This window comes from Globicephala melas, chromosome 12 (genome assembly GCF_963455315.2).
Source record: "Globicephala melas chromosome 12, mGloMel1.2, whole genome shotgun sequence".
NCBI lineage: Eukaryota > Metazoa > Chordata > Mammalia > Artiodactyla > Delphinidae > Globicephala > Globicephala melas.
In genome coordinates this window covers 29,702,128-29,724,055 of record NC_083325.1, presented here as the reverse complement: position 1 = coordinate 29,724,055, position 21,928 = coordinate 29,702,128, and the positions used below count along the sequence as shown (strand labels likewise).

Genomic DNA, 21,928 nt, shown 5'->3' with positions numbered 1-21,928 from the left:
GCTTTTATTAAAGGGTTTAGGGTTGTTATATTCCAGAAAGTGAAACAAGAAAATAAAAAGACAGATTAAAGCAGAATAGATTTTTATTTTATAGATATTTGCTATCTGTATAGAGGAAAGACATTTTCAATAATCCAGAAGGTTTTTTTTTTTTTAAAGGATACTATGCTTACTTATTTAACCATTTCAGGATAATATTTCTTTAGGGTTTTTAAAAATTGAAATACATAGTGATTTAAAATTTTTATAGATTATACTCCACTTATAGTTGTTATAAAATATTGGCTATATTCCCTATGCTGTACAATATATCCTTGTAGCTTATTTATTTTATTTTACTTTTTTTTAAACTTATTTTTGGCTGCGTTGGGTCTTTGTTACTGTGTGCGGGCTTTCTCTGGTTGCAGTGAGCGGAGGCTACTCTTCGTTGCAGTAAGCAGGCTTCTCATCGCGGTGGCTTCTCTTGTTGCAGAGCACGGGCTCTAGGCGCGCGGGCTTCAGTAGTTGTGGCACGCAGGCTCACTAGTTGTGGCTCACGGGCTCTAGAGCGCAGGCTCAGTAGTTGTGGCACACGGGCTTAGTTGCTCCGCGTTATGTGGGATCTTTCCGGACCAGGGCTCAAACCTAGATTCTTAACCACTGTGCCACCAGGGAAGTCCCCTTATTTTATACAGAGTAGTTTGTACCTCTTAATCCCATACCCCTATCTTGCCCCTTCCCCTTCCCTCTCCCCTCTGGTAACCACTAGTTTGTTTTCTATATCTGTGAATCTGTTTCTTTTTTGTTAAATTCATTTGTTTGTTTTCTTCTTTAGATTCCACATATAAGTGAAAACATCCAGTATTTGTCTTTCTCTGACTCATTTTACTAAACATACCTTCCAGGTCCATCCATGTTGTTGCAAATGGCAAAATTTCATTCTTTTTTTATGGCTGTGTAGCATACCATTGTGTACATATATATCTTCTTTATCCATTCATCTATTGATGGACACTTAGGTTGCTTCCTTGTCTTGGCTATTGCTAATAATGCGCTGTGGGACAGGAATAAAGACGCAGATGTAGAGAATGGACTTGAGGACACAGGGAGGGAGAAGTGTAAGCTGGGACAAAGTGAGAGAGTGGCGTGGACATATATACACTACCAAATGTAAAATAGCTAGCTAGTGAGAAGCAGTCGCATAGCACAGGGAGATCAGCTTGGTGCTTTGTGACCACCTAGAGGGGTGGGATAGGGAGGGTGGGAGGAAGACACAAGAGGGAGGAGATATGGGGATATATGTATATGTATAGCTGAGTCACTTTGTTATACTAACACACCATTTTAAAGCAGTTATACTCCAATAAAGATGTTAAAAAAAATAATGCTGCTGTGAACATTGGGGTACATGTATCTTTTCAAATTAATGTCTTTGTTTTCTTCAGATACATACCCTGGAGTGGAATTGCTGGATCATATGGTAGTTCTATCTTTAGTTTTTTGAAGAACCTCCATACTGTTTCCCACAGTTGCTGCACCAATTTACATTCCCACCAACAGTATACAGTGGTTCCCTTTTCTCCAAATCCTCACCAACATTTGTTATTGTGGTCTTTTTGATGATAGCCTTTCTGACAGGTATGAGGTGCTATCTCATTGTGGATTTGCGTTTTCTGATGATTAGTGATGTTGAGCATCTTTTCATGCGCGTGTTGGTCGTCTGTTTGTGTTCTTTGGAAAAATGTCTATTCAGTTCTTCTGCCCTTTTTTTTTTTTTTTTTTTTTTTTTTGCTGTACGCGGTCCTGTCACTGTTGTGGCCTCTCCCGTTGCGGAGCACAGGCTCCGGATGCGCAGGCTCAGCGGCCATGGCTCAAGGGCCCAGCCGCTCCCCGGCATGTGGGATCTTCCCGGACCGGGGCATGAACCCATGTCCCCTGCATCGGCAAGTGGACTCCCAACCACTGCACCACCAGGGAAGCCCTCTTCTGCCCATTTTTAAATCAAGTTGTTTGGTTGTGTTTTTTTTTTTAATATTGAGTTGTATGAGCTGTTTATATATTTTGGATATTAACCCTTTATCAGTCATATCATTTGCAAATATCTTCTCCCATTCAATAGGTTGTCTTTTCATTTTGTCAATGGTTCTTTTGCTGTGCAAAAGCTTTTAAGTTTAAATAGGTCCCATTTGTTTATTTTTGTTTTCTTTGCCTCAGGAGAGAGATCCAAAAAAAAAAAATTGCTACGATTTATACTGTTGTTTGTTTGTTTTTTTTTTGTCTTACCTCATTAGCTAGGACCGGCAATGTAATGCTAAAAAAAGCAAGGAAAATGGGTATAGTGATTGAATGGCATTCCTCAAAATTCATGTCTGCCTGGAAGCTTAGAATGTGAATTCATTTGGAGATTGAGTCTTTGAGGCTGTAACCAAGGATCCAGATGAGATAATTGGGATTAGAGTGGGCCCAAATTCCAATGAAAGCATTCTGATAAGGGCAGAAAGGACACACACAGCCACAAAGAAAAGAAGGTGATGTGAAGATGAAGACAGAGGTTGTAGTGATGTATTTACAAGTCAAGGATTGCCAGTGACCACAGGAAGTTAGGAAAGAGGGTCATGTCCCTGTTTCTCCCTCAGAGCTTTCAGGAGTAACCAACCCTGCTAATACCTTGCTTTTCGATTTCTGGTCTCCTGAAGTGTGAGAATACATTTCTGTGTTTTAAGCCACCCATTTTGTGATTTATTATTACAGCCCAGAAAACTAGTGCAATGGGCATCTTTATCTTTTTTCTGGCATTAGTACTGTATTTATTTATTTAATTTCTGTGTGTGTGTGTGTGTGTGTGTGTGTGTGTGTGCGTCTGTGTGTTAGCTTTAAATCTGAGAGAACTTTTAAAAATTACATTCTTTTAAAAAATTATTTTGAATAGGCAATGTATTTAAATGGTTCAAATTTAAAAGGTATAAAAGGCTATACTCCAGCCACCCACTGCACACACTGTTCTGCCTCTTATTTTTTGCTTGTCACTAAATATAGCTCAGTGATTATTCTTGATTATTCTACAGATTCCTTGGACATTTCTACAATTTCACAGTATTTTTATTTGTTGAATGTACCGTAGTTTTTAAACTAATTCCTTACTGGTGGATATTTAGGATGTTCTCAGTTTTTTTGCAGTTACAACTGTTGCTCAGTGAATAATCTTATATGTTTGTACAATTATGAGTACATCTCCAGGATAAATTCCTAGTAGTAGAATTCCTAGTAATTCCTAGGAATTGTTGTTTCAAAGAGCATGTGCTTTTGTAATTTTGATAGATATCGCCAAATTGTCCTCCATAGAGATCACAACAGTTTACACTCCAAATAGAAATATATGGGGGTGCTGCTCTCGGCCTTAGCGCCATCTTCTGATAAACCTCCGCACCACAGGACCAGAGTGGAGGAAGATGCGAATGCGCATGCCGAAGCGCAAAAGAAAGATCAAGCGGATGTCAGAGTAAACTCTTACACACATGGAAGCCACAGGAGCAGAAACAAGGAAAGCCAGAGGCCAGGGACGCTGGTACAAATTGTTGGACTACTGTCCAGCATGCCTACTGTCTAGAACTTGTCTCAATGGATCTGAAACATCTATGGCCATTCTGATGGCCTTGACCACCTTTGAGAGTCCCACCTTGCTCTTATCAAAACAGCCTCTTTTGGTCCTCTGCCCTGGACCCGGGACATTCTGGACTAGTTCTGTTCTCAGTTGTGACTGAATGTAACATGTGTACAATAAATTCTCTCTCTTGCTATCTTAGCTGAAGAAAAAATATATATATATGGGGGTGCTGATCACCCACACTCTAACCAACGTAAGTCATGCTTTTTGATCTATGCTAATCTGATAACAATAGCAATGAGTTATTTTTTCCTTCTTGATTTATAGGTGCTGTGTTGGGAAACTAGTCCTTTGTTCGAAATATGCTTTACAAATATTTTCCTTGATAATTTACTCTTTAATAACGTTTTCCACACTTTCTGATTTTGTGAATTTTTTTGTAAATTGTTTTTTTTCCCTTGGTGCTAGTATGTAGTTGTGATAGGTGTCAAGCCAGAAAAAAATAGAAATTTAGCCTGCCTGAGAGATTGTATTTTCAAAGAATCCTTATGTGACTTCGGCAATCTTTAGTTAAAACTTGAGGGCTCTTATTCTGTGTTTCAGGTAAAATTTTAAATCTGAGAACTGTATCTTGATGGACACATAAGTTTTGCAGTGTTTGCTTTGGCACGAGGGAAAAACTGTTGTCATTGTTAAAAAAAAAAAAAGTAGAAATAAAAATAAGCAGGAAAAAAACTCTCTCAATCTCTTCCACTGTTAACACCAGGCTTTTTATGACATATACTTTTGGATATATAATTGCATATATATTTTGTTGTTTAAAAATGGGAACATACTATAGATACTTTAAACTTTTTCAGCTAATCGTACAAATCTAAAAAATGTAATAGGTTAATAATATTCTATTATATGAATATAAAACAGTTATGCGGTCTGTCCTCAATTATTGCTGCATGCTCATCCTTTTCTTCATAGTTATTCATTATTGCCTATTGTCAACACTTGGCCTTGGCCATCTGCTCTTCTCACTCAATATTATCTCCCCAGGTAATCTCATCCATGGTTTTCAGCTTCAATTATTAGATACATGCCAGTGACTTCCAAATTTACATGTCCTAAGCCTCTTCTGAGCCCCAGCCTAGATATCTAACTGCCTATTTAGCACTTCTAATTGTGTCAAAGACACCTCAAACTCTGCGTATCCAAGCTAGACAGAACTAATGAATCCCCTCTCCCCCAAACCTGGCAGTCTTCCATGTTCCCTGTCTAAGTGAATAGCAAGATCATCTGTCCCACTGAATAAGCCATAAACTTAGGAATCACCATTGCTGCATATTTCACCTCTCCCCTCTATCTACTGTATTACCAAACCATACCAATTTTTCCTCTTAAATATCTCAAGTCTTTCTTGTCTTACTGTTTTCAATGCCAGCGTCTTAGTCTCTGCTATGATCTTTGGCCAGACCAGCTGGTTTCCTGGACCCAATCAGGTATTTTTTGTAAGATACAATAAAAATAAGTTACTGGAAAAAATGAAATAATTAACAAAGATATACAAAGTACAAGCCTCACATTTTATTAGATTTAACAGACATAAAACTGCTCTGTCAAATTGGTATGAAAGTTTCTGAACACTCTTGATGTTTGCACGTAACTTGATGTGTCGCATCCCCAGTGCTTAGCACAATGCCTGGCATATAGAAGACATATAGAATAAATAAATTAATAAGTATTTATGAAACTAAAGATATAACTTCGGCAATTTGGGGACATTTAAGTTGTTTCCAGTGATTGGCCATTTTGAATACTATGAGAATGTTCTCATAGTATAGTTAAGTCTTCATTTCTTTTTAACTGAAGTATAGTTGATTTACAATGTTGTGTTAGTTTCTGGTGTACAGCAAAGTGATTCAGTTATACATATATATATACATATATATATTCTTTTTCATATTCTTTTCCATTATGGTTTATTACAGGATACTGAATGTATTTCCCATTCTATATATAGTAGTTTGCATCTGCTAGTCCCAAACTCCCAATCCAACCCTCCCCCGACTCCCTTCCCCCTTGGAAACCACAGGTCTGTTCTATGTCTGTGAATCTGTTTCTGTTTCGTAGATAAGTTCATTTGTGTCATATTTTAGATTCCACATATAAGTGATATCATATGGTATTTGTCTTTCTCTTTCTGACTTACTTGGTAAATTGGGAGCTTGGGATTGACATATATTGTACACACTACTGTATATAAAATAGGTAACTTATAAGGACCTACTGTATAGCATAGGGAACTCTACTCAATTCTCTGTAATGACCTATATGGAAAAAGAATCTAAAAAAGAGTGGATATATGTATATGTATAATTGATTCACTTTGCTGTACCCCTGAAACTAACACAACATTGTAAATCAACTATACTCCAATAAAAATAAAATAAAATAAAAAATACGGGTGTTCCCTGGCTATCCAGTGGTTAGGACTCTATGCTTCCACTGCAGGGGGCCTGGGTTCAATCCCTGGTGGGGAATTAAGATCCCGCAGGCCACACGGCACAGCCAAAATAAATAAATAAATAAACTAAAAAATAATAATAATAACCCTGGCAACCATAAGTTTGTTTTCTCCATCTGTGACTCTATTTCTGTTTTGTAAATAAGTTCATTTGTACCATATTTTAGATTCCACATATAAGCGATATCATATATTTGTCTTTCTGTGTCTGACTTACTTCGCTCAGTATGACAATCTGTAGGTCCATCCATGTTGCTGCAAATGGCATTATTTCACTCTCTTTTATGACTGAGTCATATTGCATTGTACATATGTACCACATCTTCTTTATCCATTCATCTGTCGATGGACACTTAGGTTGCTTCCATTGTAAATAGTGCTGCAATGAATATTGGGATGCATGTATCTTTTCGAATTATGGTTTTCTCTGGATATATGCACAGGATTAGAATTGCTGGATCATATGGCAGCTCTATTTTCAGGGTTTTTTTTTTTTTTTTTTTTTTTTTTGCGGTACGCGGGCTTCTCACTGTTGTGGCCTCTCCCGTTGCGGAGCACAGGCTCTGGACGCGCAGGCTCAGCGGCCATGGCTCACGGGCCCAGCCGCTCCGCGGCACGTGGGATCCTCCCGGACCGGGGCACGAACCCGTGTCCCCTGCATCGGCAGGCGGACTCCCAACCACTGCGCCACCAGGAAATCCCCTATTTTCAGTTTTTTAAGGAACCTCCATACTGTTCTCCATAGTGGCTACACCAATGTACATTCCCACCAACAGGGTAGGAGGGTTCTCTTTTCTCCACACCTTCTCCAGCATTTGTTATTTATAAGTCTTCATTTCTTTAGGATCAATTCCTATATATAAAATTGCTATATCCAGGGTGGATACATTTTTAAAAAATTTTTATTGGGGTATAATTGCTTTGCAGTGGTGTGTTAGTTTCTGCTTTATAACAAAGTGAATCAGTTATACATATATACATATATACATATACATATATCCCCATATCTCCTCTCTCTTGCGTCTCCCTCCCACCCTCCCTATCCCACCCCTCCAGGTGGTCACAAAGCACCGAGCTGATCTCCCTGTGCTATGCAGCTGCTTCCCACTAGCTATCTGTTTTACATTTGGTAGTATATATATGTCCATGCTACTCTCTCACTTCGTCCCCGCCTACCCTTCCCCCTCCCCGTGTCCTCAAGTCCATTCTCTACGTCTGCGTCTTTATTCCTGTCCTGCCCCTAGGTGCTTCAGAACCTTTTTTTTTTTTTTAGATTCCATATATATGTGTTAGCATATGGTATTTGTTTTTCTCTTTCTGAGTTACTTCACTCTGTATGATAGACTCTAGGTCCAAGGGGTGGATACATTTTTTAAAAAGTTTTTTTTTTGGAAATTCCCTGGTGGTCCAGTGGTTAGAACTCAGTGCTTTACTTTGGGGGCCCGGGTTCCATTCCTGGTTGGGGAACTAAAATCCCTCAAGACACGAGGCGTGGCCACAATATTTATTTATTTATTTTTTTGCGTTACGCGGGCCTCTCACTGTTGTGGCCTCTCCCGTTGCGGAGCACAGGCTCCGGACGCGCAGGCTCAGCGGCCATGGCTCACGGGCCCAGCCACTCCGCGGCATGTGGGATCTTCCCGGACTGGGGCACGAACCTGTGTCCCCTGCATCGGCAGGCGGGCTCTCAAACACTGTGCCACCAGGGAAGCCCCACAATATTTTTTTTAAAAAGGTTTTTGTTAAGCTAAATTGCCTTCTAAAAAGACTGCATCCCCATCGATATTGAATGGGAAAGCTCATTTCTGTTCCTTAGGAATAGGCCTCTTTCTCTGTTAAGCTCCTTCAATCAATTTGACTGTTTCGGTCTTGGCCTCTGTCTTCAGGCAGCTTTGAGGTGGGGAGGCACAGCTTATCTTCCACTTGTCCCCAGTCTGCATCCCAGAGACTGGCTCACCTATGTGGTATTTACCTTCGTCCCACCTAGAGCCCTTTGGGGTGGGCTGGAGGAGGCAGGAAGGACCTTGGCCCTTCAGCTGTCCTGGTTCTTTGGCTCTTCCTGGATCCTGATCACATCTCCCATTTTGTCTCCTTCTTTACTTTAGCATGCAGTAGAAGTTTTGGCCTTTGCACCCTAGTAAGGTTATTATATCTGACTCACACCATTTTGGGATTTCTGTCTAGGCAATAAAGGTACCTCTTTGCAGGGCTATCTATCGTATTTCCTATTTTCTTTCAGATGGACCAGTTTGACTGAAGCTTGTTCTTTCCTGCAAGAATTATATGCCAGAAGTAGCCAATTATATGACTTAGAATAGTTTTTGACTTTGAGATACAGAAAAAAACAATTCAAACAAATTTATTGTCTTATGTAACCGAAAGTTCTCAGCAGTAGGGTGGGCTTCAAACTGCTAAACGTCAGCAATGGCTCATTTATGTCATTATAGACCCAGGTTTATTCCTCTCTTCATCTGCTATTATCAGTAGAGGCTTCATCCTACAGTAGAGGCTTCATCCTAAGACTGGCTTCTTGTGGTGGCAGGGAAGCTGCCAGTAACTGTGGAGAGCACCAGAGACTTCCTTGGTGATTTCTTGGAATAGAGGCAGGGAGGGTCTTTCAACTAAAATGAAAGAAATCTTTTCCCTTAGTCTGATTGGAACAACCTAAGTCACGTGTTCACATTTAAAATTTTCTAAAATCCTCTAAAGCTTTAGGTGTGATAGGCACAAAGTCAGTGTTCCAAGTTACAGCAGTTTTAACGAGCTCCTTTGTAACCACAGAATGACTCATTACTTCCCAGCCAGGAATAGAAGAATCTTCATGGCATTCCATACTATAAGGCCTATCATTGCCACCCCTCCCCTTTTCCATATCAATTTATATATTAGTTAGGACTCTGGTTTGCAAGTGACAAATACCCAACTCAAACTGGCTTAAAGAAAATGGGAATTTATTTACACATGGAACTGACAGGGCTGTGGAATAGACTGGATTTGGGCATGCCTGGATATAAGGGCTCAAGTGATGTCATCTACGTCCTCCTTTTCTCTCTAATAGGTTTTCTCCATTTGGTAGTCATGAGAGCCACCAGAAGCTCAAGACTCACATGTTATCAGCTTAGCAACCTTGGCAGAAAGAGAGCATCTTCTCTGATAAGTCTGGCAGAAAAATCCCAGAGAAGATTCTGATTGGCTATGTCCTCATTCCTGAATCAACTACTGTGACCATGGGAATGGAATATTCTGACTGGTCATGTGTCTACTATGGTCAGGGGAGGCAGATCAGCCACACCTAAACTATTTAGAAGTGGTTCCCTTCTGGAAAAAGGTTTGGTTACTGGAAGAAGGCAGGATGAATGCTGGGAAGGCAAAAATAACAGCTGCTCACTATAATGGTATTTTAGCAATTCGAAGGAGGTCAATTTGGCTAGAGCATTGGCTCTCAAATTGTGGTCCCCAGACCTACTGAATCAGAAACTCAGCAATCTGTGTTTAATAAACCCACCAGGTGATTCTGATACAGGATAAAGTTTGAGATCCAGTGATAAAGAGGTTTTCCTCAGGGGCTATGGAAGTGCAATGGAGCTAGCAATTAATTCTGGGTATGGGGGGATTTCTTAGGGGAGGTAGAATCTATTTGGGTCCTAAAGTAGGAGGTGGACCTCTTGTGTGAGGAAATTTCCATTTCGTACTCTCTAACTTCCTACTTTTCTTTTTCACTGAAGCCTGGCTGATGCCAATTTACCATATTTATCCTGCCTCTTTGAGCCACTGTGACTCATCTTTTCTTTCTCCTAGAATATCCTTCTTTTTCTCTTCACTGATTCAAACCCTAGCCATCCTTGAAGGTTCATCTCAAACTTTTGTCTTTTCCAGGAAATCTTACCTGATAATCTCTATTTTCACATGCTTAATGCTTCCTTATATACCAGGTACTGGTATATAAGGTGTACTTTTTTTTTTTTTTTTTTTTTACATTTTAACACATGTAGATTTATGTAACTACCACCATAATCAGAATAAAGAATGGTTTCCTTATATACCAGGTAAGTACCATGGTAAGTACTGGAATTGCTTAAATGAATTATACTCCCTGGTTTAAAGGCTATATGCATATTTTTTAAAATTCATTTATTTATTTGTTTTTGGCTGTGTAGGTCTTCGTTTCTATGCGAGGGCTTTCTCTACTTGCAGCGAGCGGGGGCCACTCTTCGTCGCGGTGCGCGGGCCTCTCACTGTCGCGGCCTCTCTTGTTGCGGAGCACAGGCTCCAGACGCGCAGGCTCAGTAGTTGTGGCTCACGGGCCCAGTTGCTCCGTGGCATGTGGGATCTTCCCAGACCAGGGCTCGAACCTGTGTCCCTGCATTGGCAGGCAGATTCTCAACAACTGCGCCACCAGAGAAGCCCGCATATTTTTAAAGATGCCATCAGAATGCCCTCTAAAAACGGCTCTATCAGTTTACATATTCACCAGCATGTGAGGCTGCTTAGTTCCCCACATGCTCGTCACCACTATAGACACTATCAATCTTTCTCATTTTTGCCAGTCTGAAAAATGTACAATACCTTGTTGCTGTTTTAATTTGCATTCCTTTGACTTTTAATACACCTGAACATCTTTTCTTTGTTGGCTATTTGCATTTCTTCTATATCTTGCTTGTTAATACCTGTCTTAGTTTGGGCTTTGGCAGAATATCATAGAATGAGTGGCTTATAAACAACAAAAATTTATTTCTCACAGTTCTGGAGTCTGGAAGTCCAAGATCAGGGTGCCAGCATAGTCGGGTCTAGTGAGAACCATCTTCTAGGTTGTATCTTCTTGTTGTATCTTCACATGGCAGAAAAAGAGCTATAGAGCTCTCTGTGGTCTCTTTTCTACGGGCACTAATCCCATTCATGAGGGCTCCACGCTCATGACCTAATTACCTCTCAAAAGCCCCACCTCCTGATACCATCACATTTGGGATTAGGATTTAAATTTATGAAATTTTGGTGGGAGGAAAGCATAAACATTCAGTCCATAACAATATTCTAAGCCCATTAGTTTTTAGTTTTTTTAATTTACTATATAGAAAAATTGATTTTTTTCTTTTGGTGTACTCTTTTTTTTTTTTTTTTTTTTTGCATTTTAACACGTGTAGATTTATGTAACTACCACCATAATCAGAATAAAGAATGGTTTCATCATTCCAAAAATCTCCCTTGTGCTAACCCTTTGTAGTCATACTTTCCCTCGACCCATAACTTCTGACAACTACTGATCTACTCTCCATAACTATAGTTTTGTAATTTTGAGGATGTCAAATAAATGAAATTGTATAGTGTGTAACCGCTTAAGGCTGGATTCTTTCACCCAGCGTAATGTTTTGAGATTCTTTCAAGTTGTTGCATGTATCAGTAATTTGTTCCTTTTTATTGCTGAGTAGTGTTAACTGTATAGATGTACCACGATTTCTTTATCCATTCACCCTTTGAAGGACATTTGGGATGTTTTCAGTTTGGGACCATTATAAATAAATCTGCTATGGACATTTGTGTACAGTTTTTGTGTGAACATAAGATTTTATTTCTCTAGGGTAGATACTCAGGAGTGGGATTACTGGGTTATAGAGTAAATGCATTTAGCATTACAAGAAAGGAGTAAACCATTTCCTAGAGTGGCTGTATCATTTTGCATTCCCACCAGCAATGTATCATATTACCTACTGCCCTTGCCACAGCTAATTAAATCAGGGGTAATTGCCTTAGCTAAAAGGTATATTACATTAGCCAGACCAGTGACTTATGAGGGGACTAGCATGAGAACTCTGCAGAAAAGGGGACAAGAATATCCGAAAAAATTGAATCTGAGACTCTCAAAAAGAAGAGAGGCGGGCTTCCCTGGTGGCACAGTGGTTGAGAGTCCGCCTACCGATGCAGGGGACACGGGTTCGTGCCCCGGTCCGGGAAGATCCCACATGCCGCGGAGTAGCTGGGCCCGTGAGCCATGGCCGCTGAGCCTGCGCGTCCGAAGCCTGTGCTCCGCAACGGGAGAGGCCTCAACAGTGAGGCCTGCGTACCGAAAAAAAAAGAAGAAGAAGAAGAAGAAGAGAGGCAAAAGCCAAGATTAGAAGTGAAGGAGAAATCTAGAAATACTGAGTCACCTGTGTGGTAGACTTATTAAAGTAAGGGACAACAGTTGCCTGTTTCAGAGGGAATGAAAAGAGAAGTCAGCAGAGCTGCTGTCGGATCAGGAATGATGAAAAGCTCATAGCCCATTGTTCCTTGAAAACTGGCCTTCCAGTAGCTGAGCTGAAAACTTATACTTTTTTTTCTTTTCTGTGTAGCCTTAAGATAAACTCTCATTAGTTATGAAAGCAACCTTTAATATAAAAGCTTTATTGAGGTATAATTAATATGCCATAAAATTCATCCATTGAAAGTATTCATTGTTTTTCAGTATATTCATAGAGCTATACAGCCATAACCACAATCAATATTAGAAACATTTTCATCACTCCAAAAAGAAACTCCATGCCCATAGCCAAACAACCTTTCTTATTATAGGGACCAGGCACAGTTCCTGCTTATCCCTGAGTAACAGATTTCCTTTCTTTGCAAGTCTGTGAAAGTATTCAAACAAGACAATCACAACTTACTGCAGGAACCAGGTATCAACCCACCTTCTTGAAATTGCAAAGCCTACCTCCCACATGGGAGTTCTTGAGTACAACTCCTATGGGGTCCTGTGTGGTGTGTGATGTCCTTTTCCCCCAGGCTGTAAGTATATGTGTAACAAACTGCTCTCAATCTCATTTGTCCTGTTTTGGTTGTCATGTGTTCAGGCATGCCCTTAATTCTAGAATGGGTGTCCCACCCTCACTAATGGGTGATTAAGGAGGAAATTAAAACAAAGTGCCCAATAGCTAATTTGATCAACACACTTTAAAATAGTTAATTGAGATTTTCCAGTCTGAGGGGCAGGAAAGAAAAAGTAAAAATTTTAAAAAAGAACAAAGCCTAAGAAGTGTGTGGGACATCATCACATGTACCAATGTATTATAGGATTCCTAGAGAGAGAGGAGAGAGAAAATAGGGCAGAAAGACGTTTTGAAGAAATAATATACAAAGACTTCCCAGATCTGGTGAAAGACATGAAATTACATATCCAAAAAGTTTAATGACCTCCAAACAGGATAAATTCAAAGAGATACACATGAAGACACAATATAGCCAAATTGTTAGAAAAGACAAAGGGAGAATCTTGAAAGCAGAACGAGAGAAGGGACCTATCTTGTACAGGGAAGCCTCGGCAACACTGGCAACCAGTTTCTCTTCAGAAACCATGTTGGCTAGCAGGCAATGGGATGACTTAAACTGCTAAAAGAAAAAATTGTCAACCAAGAATTCTATATCTGGTAAAACTATCCTTGAAAAATGAAAGAGAGCCTCACTCCTTCAACTGCCACTGCTGCCACCCCCAGGAAGAGGGAAAGTGGGAGAGGAGCCCATGTCACCTGTCACCCAAGTCCTCCAACTATGTCACCCCAAAGATATAGTTCACCTATGCCAAGCTTGTCTGCACCCCAACTCTGATCCAAGCTGGATCCAGGATTGCATCCAGAGGAATTTCTGCATCATCGATATGCTCTTTGACTGGAGAGAGCTCTACAGTATTTAATGGGGCCCAGAATGGTGTCTCAACTAATCCAGTGGGAGTTTCCGACCGGTGCAATCAGCAGAAACATTGATACTGCAGCCAAATTTATCGCTGCAGGTGCTGCAACAGTAGGAATACTGGTCTGGTGCTGGTATTGGAACAGTCCTTGGTGACCTTATCATTGGTTATGTCAGAAACCCTTCATGAAACAATAACTGTTCTCATGTGCTATTCTTGGATATGCCTTCTCTGAAGCATTGGTTCTCTTTTGTTTGGTGGTTGCTTTCTTGATTTTGTTTGCCTTGTAACAAAAACTACTGCTTAAAATGTTGTCATTTGTGGGCTTCCCTGGTGGTGCAGTGGTTGAGAGTCCGCCTGCCGATGCAGGGGACACAGGTTCGTGTCCTGGTCCGGGAACATCCCACATGCTGTGGAGCATCTAGGCCCGTGAGCCATGGCCGCTGAGCCTGCGCGTCCGGAGCCTGTGCTCCACAACAGGAGAGGCCACAACAGTGAGAGGCCTGCGTACCGCAAAAAAAAAAAAAAAAAAAAAAAGTTGTCATTTGTATTAATTACAGATGGAATTCTGTGTATCTTACTGTGACTCTGAAAACTATAGTGTTGGTGTCATGGAGATGTATGTTATTTCCAAAGTTATTTTATTGAAGGTTAAAAAAAAAAAACAAATGAAGGAGAAATGAAGATATTCCCAGATAAACAAAAACCGAGGGAATTAGTTATGAGTAGACCTGCCCCATAAGAAATACTAATGGAAGTCCTTCAGGGTGAAATGAAAGAGCACTATACAGTAACTTAACGCTATATGAAGAAATAAAGAAAAATAGTAGAAGTATCTACATAGGTGAATGTAAAAGTCAACATTATTGCAAGTTTGGTTTGTAACCTTTCTTCCTATATAATTTAAAAATCAAATATATGGTGTAAAGCAATAACAATAAATCTGTATTAATGGGCACACATTGTATATAGTTGGTGACAGCAGCAACATAAGGAGGGTGGAGCTGTAAACAAGCAGAGTTTTTTAATATAATCAACACTGAAGTGGTAGAAAGTCTATTTTATCTAATATTAATATAGCCACCTCATGGGCTTCCCTGGTGGCGCAGTGGTTGAGAGTCCACCTGCCGATGCAGGGGACACGGGTTCGTGCCCCGGTCCGGGAAGATCCCACATGCCGTGGAGCAGCTGGGCCCGTGAGCCATGGCTGCTGAGCCTGCGCGTCCGGAGCCTGTGCTCCGCAACGGGAGAGGCCACAACAGTGAGAGGCCCACGTACCACAAAAAACAAACAAAATAAATAAATAAATAAATATATATATATAGCCACTTCAGCTTTTTATTATTGTTATTTGCTTGATATATGTTTTTCCATCCTTTTACTTTCAACCTATTTGTATCTTTGAGTCTAAAGTGTGTGTCCCATAGACAAAATATATTTGGAGATATATTTTTATCTATTTTGATGATCTCTGCCTTTTGATTGGATTCTTTAATCCATTCACATACAATGTTATTATTTATGTGTTTGGATTTATGTCTGCTGTTTTACTTTTAATTTTCTGTTAGTCTCATAACTATTTCCCTCCTTTATTGCTTTCTTTTGTATTATGTGGATGTTTTCCTACTGTAATATCTTAATTCTTTTAATAATTTTTTCATTATATATATATTTTTGAATTATTTTCTTAGTTGTTGCTCTAGGGTTTACCATGTACATTTTAACTTTTCAGAATCCATTCAGATTTATACTGACTTATTTGTAGTGTTATTTAAAAGCATTACTCTTGTGTAGCTCTAGTGCCTCTTCCCCTTTTTGGTGCTTTTAAAATAACATTACTTTATATATGTTACAAACCCCAAAATATATTGCTATAAGTATTATTTTATATAATTTTATGTCTTTTAGGGAAGCTGAGAGAAGAAAGGACAGCAAGTATATATTTATAGAGTTTGTTATAGTAATCTTCTTATTTACCATTTTTGGTTCTCCTCATTTGTTCCTGTGTTTTCAAGTTACCACCTGGTGTCATTACCTTACTGAAATACAAATTTGCTTCCATTCACTTCCTTCTATTATTGTCAAATAGATTACATTTCTATGTGTTGTAGGCCAACAAAACAATTATATACCTGTTGTTTTAAAAGTTGATTTTTAAACCACTTAAGAGAAGAAAGAAGAATAAATAGGCATTTATATTGTCTTTCATAATTACCTTTACTGGTATCTTTGCTTTTTCATAAGGATTTGAATTACTGTCTGCAGTCTCTTGTTTTCCACCTTAATAACTTCATTTCGCATTTCTTGTAAGATAGGTCTTCTTGCAACAAATTCTCAGTTTTTGTTTGTTTGGAATGTCTTTATTTCACTTTCATTTTTGAAAGATTTGCTGGATAGAAGATTCTTGGTTGACAATTTTTTTCCTTTAATACTTTGAATATGTCATTCCAGTGCCTTTTGGCCCCCATTGTTTCTGATGAGAAATCAGTATGCGATGAATTGTTTTTGTACTGCTGCTTTCAAAATTCTTTTTGTCTTTCAACATTTTTACTATGATATGTTTGTGTGTGGATATGTTTGTGTTTACATGACTTGGTCGAGCTTCATGTACGTGTAGAATAATGTTTTTCATCAAATTTGGAAAGCACTTGGACATTATGTCTTCAATTTTTTTTTTCTGCTCTTTTCTCTGTCTCATCTTTCCTCTTCTTCTGGTACTTACATTATGCATATGTTGGTGCACTTACTGGTATCCAGCATTTCTCTGAAGCTCTGTTAACTTTTCTTCATTCTTTTTTTCCCTCTGTTCTTTGGGTTGCATAATTACCATTGGTCTATCTTCAAGAGAGCCGATTCTTTCTTTTGTTAGTTCAAACCTATTGTTAAGCCCCTCTAGTGAACTTGTCATTTTAGTTATTGTACTTTTTTACCTCCACAATGTTCATGTAGTTCTTTTTAAAAATTACTTCTCTCTCTTTATTGACATTCTCTATTTGTTGCAATGTTGTCATACCTTTGTCTACTTCTTCTAGCATGGTTTTCTTTAGCTCTTTCAATATGTTTATAATGGTTATTATGAAATCTTTGTCTGTTAAATCCAATATCTGGACCCTCTCACAGCCAGTTTCTGTTGCCTATCTATTTTCCTATGTATGAGTCAGTCACACATTCTGTTTCTTTGTATGTCTTGTAATTTTTTGTTGTTGAAAACTGGACACTTAAGGTAATATATTGTAGCAAATCTGATACTGATTATCCCTCTCCCCTGGGACTTGTTTGTTGTTCTTTATTTATTTGTTTAGTGACTTAACTTTTTAGTGAAGTCTGTTGCCCCTGCAGTGTGCAGACTCTGTACTTGCTCCTTAGAGATTATAGCCTTCAATGTGCACAAGTTGCTCTGGGATGACAGTGTTTTAGCAGTGCTCTCTTTGACTGTCTCTTTCCCTGATCTCTCTGTTAAGCTGTCTGCCTCTGTTGGTATCACATCCAGCTTTTAGGCTGATTTCTGTATTGTTTCAGACATAAATTTCTTCATAATCTGGTCCAATTCAATTTGGGCTCCTTGGCTGGTGTACTTTTTGAGACTAGTCTCTGACATGTCTTCTGTCCCCAGGAGGCTATTTTAACTTTTTCTTTCCCTGGTTCTCTCTGTTAAACTTGCTGATCTGCCAGTTTAACTTGCTGATATTATGAAGCTATCAGCCTTCCTCCTAATTTCTTACCCAATTTCTCCATTATTTCTGAGATTGCCAGTGTAGGTTTGAAGTTCCCTACACTGTATTAAATAAAGTCATTTCCTCTGAGGAGAGCTTAAGAGCTCTCTGTTGTTATGACTGCCTTCCTCCCTAGGCAAAATCTCTGAGCCACTGCTCCAGAGCAGGTGTTGGGGACAGTGGCCCACTTCTTTTGGAATGACAACTTTGCTTATGAACAGGACTTTGAGTGGGGGCAGTAGCCTCTGGTCTTCTTGGCTTGCCTCTCCTGGAGTAAAATCTCTGTCTTACCAACAGACTGGGACAAGGGCAATTAGGGCCACCATATTTTTGGCCTGCTTCATCTGGGATTGGGCCTCCAATTTATGAGTGTGTTCTGGGCTTAAGAAGGGAGCCCTAAACCTCTGTGCTGCACTTGCCTGAAATTTAGCCTCTATAACACAGAGCTGGGAAGGAACAGAAATGTTGGTGGCCCATCCTTCTTGATGAGGGGGATGCCATATCCCTTGGGAGTTAGGGGAAGAGGAAGCCCCATCCTCTTATCAGTAGCAACTGGAGTAGAGCTTCCATCACACTGAGATTGGTGGGAGTGGCAAGTGAGTGGGCCATGGGTAAACTGCCACAAACGCTCACTTCTTATCAAAATTTAGTAGATTTTCTTAAATAAATATTTCTTCATTTGGCGTCTAAACTTAGGACAATTTACAGACACTTTAAATGATTGTTTTTTAAAAATAATTTTCACCAGTATGTTTGGTTCACTGGGGAGTATGTCTATAGAACTCTTCATGCTTCCACTCGAAGTGGATCTTTTTCTGGAATTGCTTTTGTAGCTGGTATGTAGACTCTACACAGAATGTATAGGGGTAAGGAATTCATAAGATGAAAATCCTGAAGGGAAAGGATTATTCTCATTTTATGCTTGTGGAAACTATTGTTATCACTTAAATTAGAGTTCAAGTCAAAATTCTATTGTTTCTAAATCCCAGGTCTTTGTTCACTGATTGATATATCATGCTTTTGATTTGTATTTTTAATGAATTGAGACCCTACTCTTCAGATAACAAATGCATTAGTTATGTACAGCTACGTAAAAAATTACCCTAAAACCTAATGGCGCAAAACAAAAATATACTTTTTAAAAACTATTTTATTTATTTATTTTTGGCTGCCTGGGTCTTCGTTGCAGCACGCAGGATCTTAGTTGCAGCGTGCAGGCTTCTTAGTTGTGGCATGTGTTGCGACATGTGGACTTCTTAGTTGCGGCATGCAAACTCTTAGTTGCGGCATACATATGGGATCTAGTTCTCTGACCAGGGATCAACCCGGGGATCCCTGCATAGGGAGCTTTTAGTCTTACCTGCTGGACCACCAGGGAAGTCCCCAAACTATACTTTTTTATCCTTACCATTTCCATGGATAAGGAATTCATAACTGGGTAGTTCCTCCTTAGAGTCCGTCATGAGATTGCTTTCAGGATGTTGTTGATTTAAGCTGCAGTCATTTATGCTTCACTGAGGCTGGAGGTTCTGTCTCCCAAGTGGCTCAATGAAATGGCCGCCAATTTGGTGGTAGTTGTTGGCTGGAGGCTTTAATTTCTCTCCTTATGGGCTTCTCAAAGGCTGTTTGGATGTCCTCATGACATAGCAGCTGGCGTTCCCTGGTGTGAGTAATCCAAGGGAGAGAAGGGAGGGTCAGTCAGAGGCTACCCTTTTCATGACCTAGCCTTGGAAGTCACATAGCATCACTTGCACCACATTGTATTCATTAAAAACAATCTTCTAAGTCTGACCTACATTCAGAGGAAGTGGAATTAGGCTCCACCTTGTGAAGTGAAATTATCAAAGAATTTGTGGACAGGTTTAGAAACCACCTTAACAAGAAGAGGCAAACAGATTTCTGGTCACCATTGCACTAGCCTTGACAAAAACTCAGAAAAATAACTGCTTTTTTTTAAAAAATATTTATTTATTTGGTTGCACCAGGTCTTAGTTGTGGCAGGAGGGCTCCTTAGTTGCGGCTCGCCAGCTCCTTTGTTGCAGCATGCATGTGGGATCTAGTTCCCTGACCAGGGATTTGAACCCAGGCCCCCTGCATTGGGAGCACGGAGTCTTATCCAATGTGCCATCAGGGAAGTCTCAACTGCTTGTTTTCTTGAGTTAGTTTCTAAAATTCTATATATGTTACACCTTATAGTCTGGCGTGAATGCTGCAAAATTAAAGTATCAGAACTAAGTATTCTCGACGTTTATGTTCTATTGCAGGACATGAAATGTTGTGGGATTTCTCAAACTTTCATCATGGCCCTGTGTCTATCCAGTCATTAGATTTGGACTCTAAAGACAGAAGGAAGGCAATGGTTGCCCCCAAATCCTGTTTATTAGGACAGTTGCAATTGAGATGAAATGGTGATGAGATTCTTTATGTCATTGAAACAAAGCCCCATTTATGTTAACAAATCACAGGAAACAGTTTGTGATGACTATTCTTTTTCTAATACGTTCAGGCATTGAGCTGTGGCTATGCTGAACAGGCAGAAGCTGAGCTTTGGATAGAGCTGCTCAGGACTTGTCTGGCCAATCAGAAAACAGAGTGGGTAAAAGTACAGGATGGGGAATTGTAAAATAGAGTAATGGTGAGAAGATGTGGAGTAGGATACATTTTTTTCTGTTAAGAAAATTGACATTTTTAGATGGGAATGAGAAATTCTGTAAGTGGTCCAAAGAGACTAGATGACATAAAAGCTTGGCATAAAAGCATGAATACAGTAGACTCTAAGGGTAAACATATATTTTGCTTTGGAATGCCATGAATATTGGTAAGCATCTTTCAGTTTACAGATTTCCAGGCTCACATCTTATAGGCAAGCTAATCTAGTCCCCTCCCTTATAAGAAGTTGAAATCCAGTGAGATTAGTATCAGAGCAGAGACTAGAAAGGTAACTCTTTTGATTGCTAATCTAGGGTTTTATTCAGTGTTCTATATTGCCGTAAGGGGTTTATAAGCCTTTGCATTATCGGGTTCCTTGCTACCTCAACTTGTCCTTTCTTTACACCACTTCACCTCAGCTGAGCTGGCATTCATGTTATTCCTCAAACACACCCAACATGCTCTGGTCCCAGGGCTTTGCACTTGATGTGTCCTCTATTGGAAAGCTCTTCTTCCAGATCTCTGTGTGACTTTCCTCCTCCCTTCCTTTATATCTCTGCTTAGCTGTCACCTCACCAGGGAGGACTTCTCTGATTACCTTATTGAAAGCATTACCCAGCCCCTGCTTCATCATTTTCCCTTACTTCCTTTATTTTCCTTTAAAGAAGTGATTACAGTTAAATGAGATCATATGGGTGGGCCCTAATCCAATATGACTGGTGTCCTTATAAGAAGAGGGAGAGACACCTGGGATGTGTAGGCATACAGAAAAGCCCACATGAGGTCGTGGCAAGAAGGTGGCCAGCTGCCAAGGAGAGAAGGCTGAGGAGAAACCAAACCTGTCCACACCTTGATTTGGACTTTCAGCCCCCAAAACTGTAAGAAAATAAGTTCCTGTGGTTTAAGCCACCCAGCCAGTGGTATTTTGTTATGGCAGCTCAAGCTGACTAATACAACCTGTAAGTATTCCCTGTTCCCCTCCACTTACCTCCTCTGTCTCCTCTTACTCATGCTGTTGCAGCCTTACTGGCTTTCTTGCTGTTTCTCAAATATGCCAAGCTGGCGTTCACCTCAGTGCTTTTGTGTTTTACATTTACTCTGCCTGTAATACCCTTCCTCCTGGATATCTCTACTGCTTATTCCCACACTTCATTCAGATTTCTGCTCACATGCTGCCTTCTTAGTGATGCCTTTCTTGACCATCCTATTTATTTATTTACTGGTTTTTATTTTTATTTATTTTTTTAACATCTTTATTGGAGTATAATTGCTTTACAATGGTGTGTTAGTTTCTGCTTTACAACAAAATGAATCAGTTATATATATACATATGTTCCCATATCTCTTCCCTCTTGCGTCTCCCTCCCTCCCACCCTCCCTATCCCACCCCTCCAGGCGGTCACAAAGCACCGAGCTGATCTCCCTGCTCTAAGCGGCTGCTTCCCACTAGCTATCTACCTTACGTTTGGTAGTGTATATATGTCCATGCCTCTCTCGCGCTTTGTCACAGCTTACCCTTCCCCCTCCCCATATCCTCAAGTCCATTCTCTAGTAGGTCTGTGTCTTTACTCCTGTTTTACCCCTAGGTTCTTCATGATATTTTTTTTTCTTAAATTCCGTATATATGTGTTAGCATACAGTATTTGTCTCTCTCTTTCTGACTTACTTCACTCTGACAGACTCTAGGTCTATCCACCTCATTACAAATAGCTCAGTTTCGTTTCTTTTTATGGCTGAGTAATATTCCATTGTATATATGTGCCACATCTTCTTTATCCATTCATCCAGTGATGGACACTTAGGTTGTTTCC

At 39.8% G+C, this 21,928-nt stretch overlaps 1 pseudogene; it reads left to right on the top strand.

The window, feature by feature from the left end:
* The first annotated feature begins 3,355 nt into the window (after nucleotides 1–3,355).
* LOC115864185 (ATP synthase F(0) complex subunit C3, mitochondrial pseudogene) lies at nucleotides 3,356–14,045 on the top strand (annotated as a pseudogene).
* The last annotated feature ends 7,883 nt before the right edge of the window (nucleotides 14,046–21,928 follow it).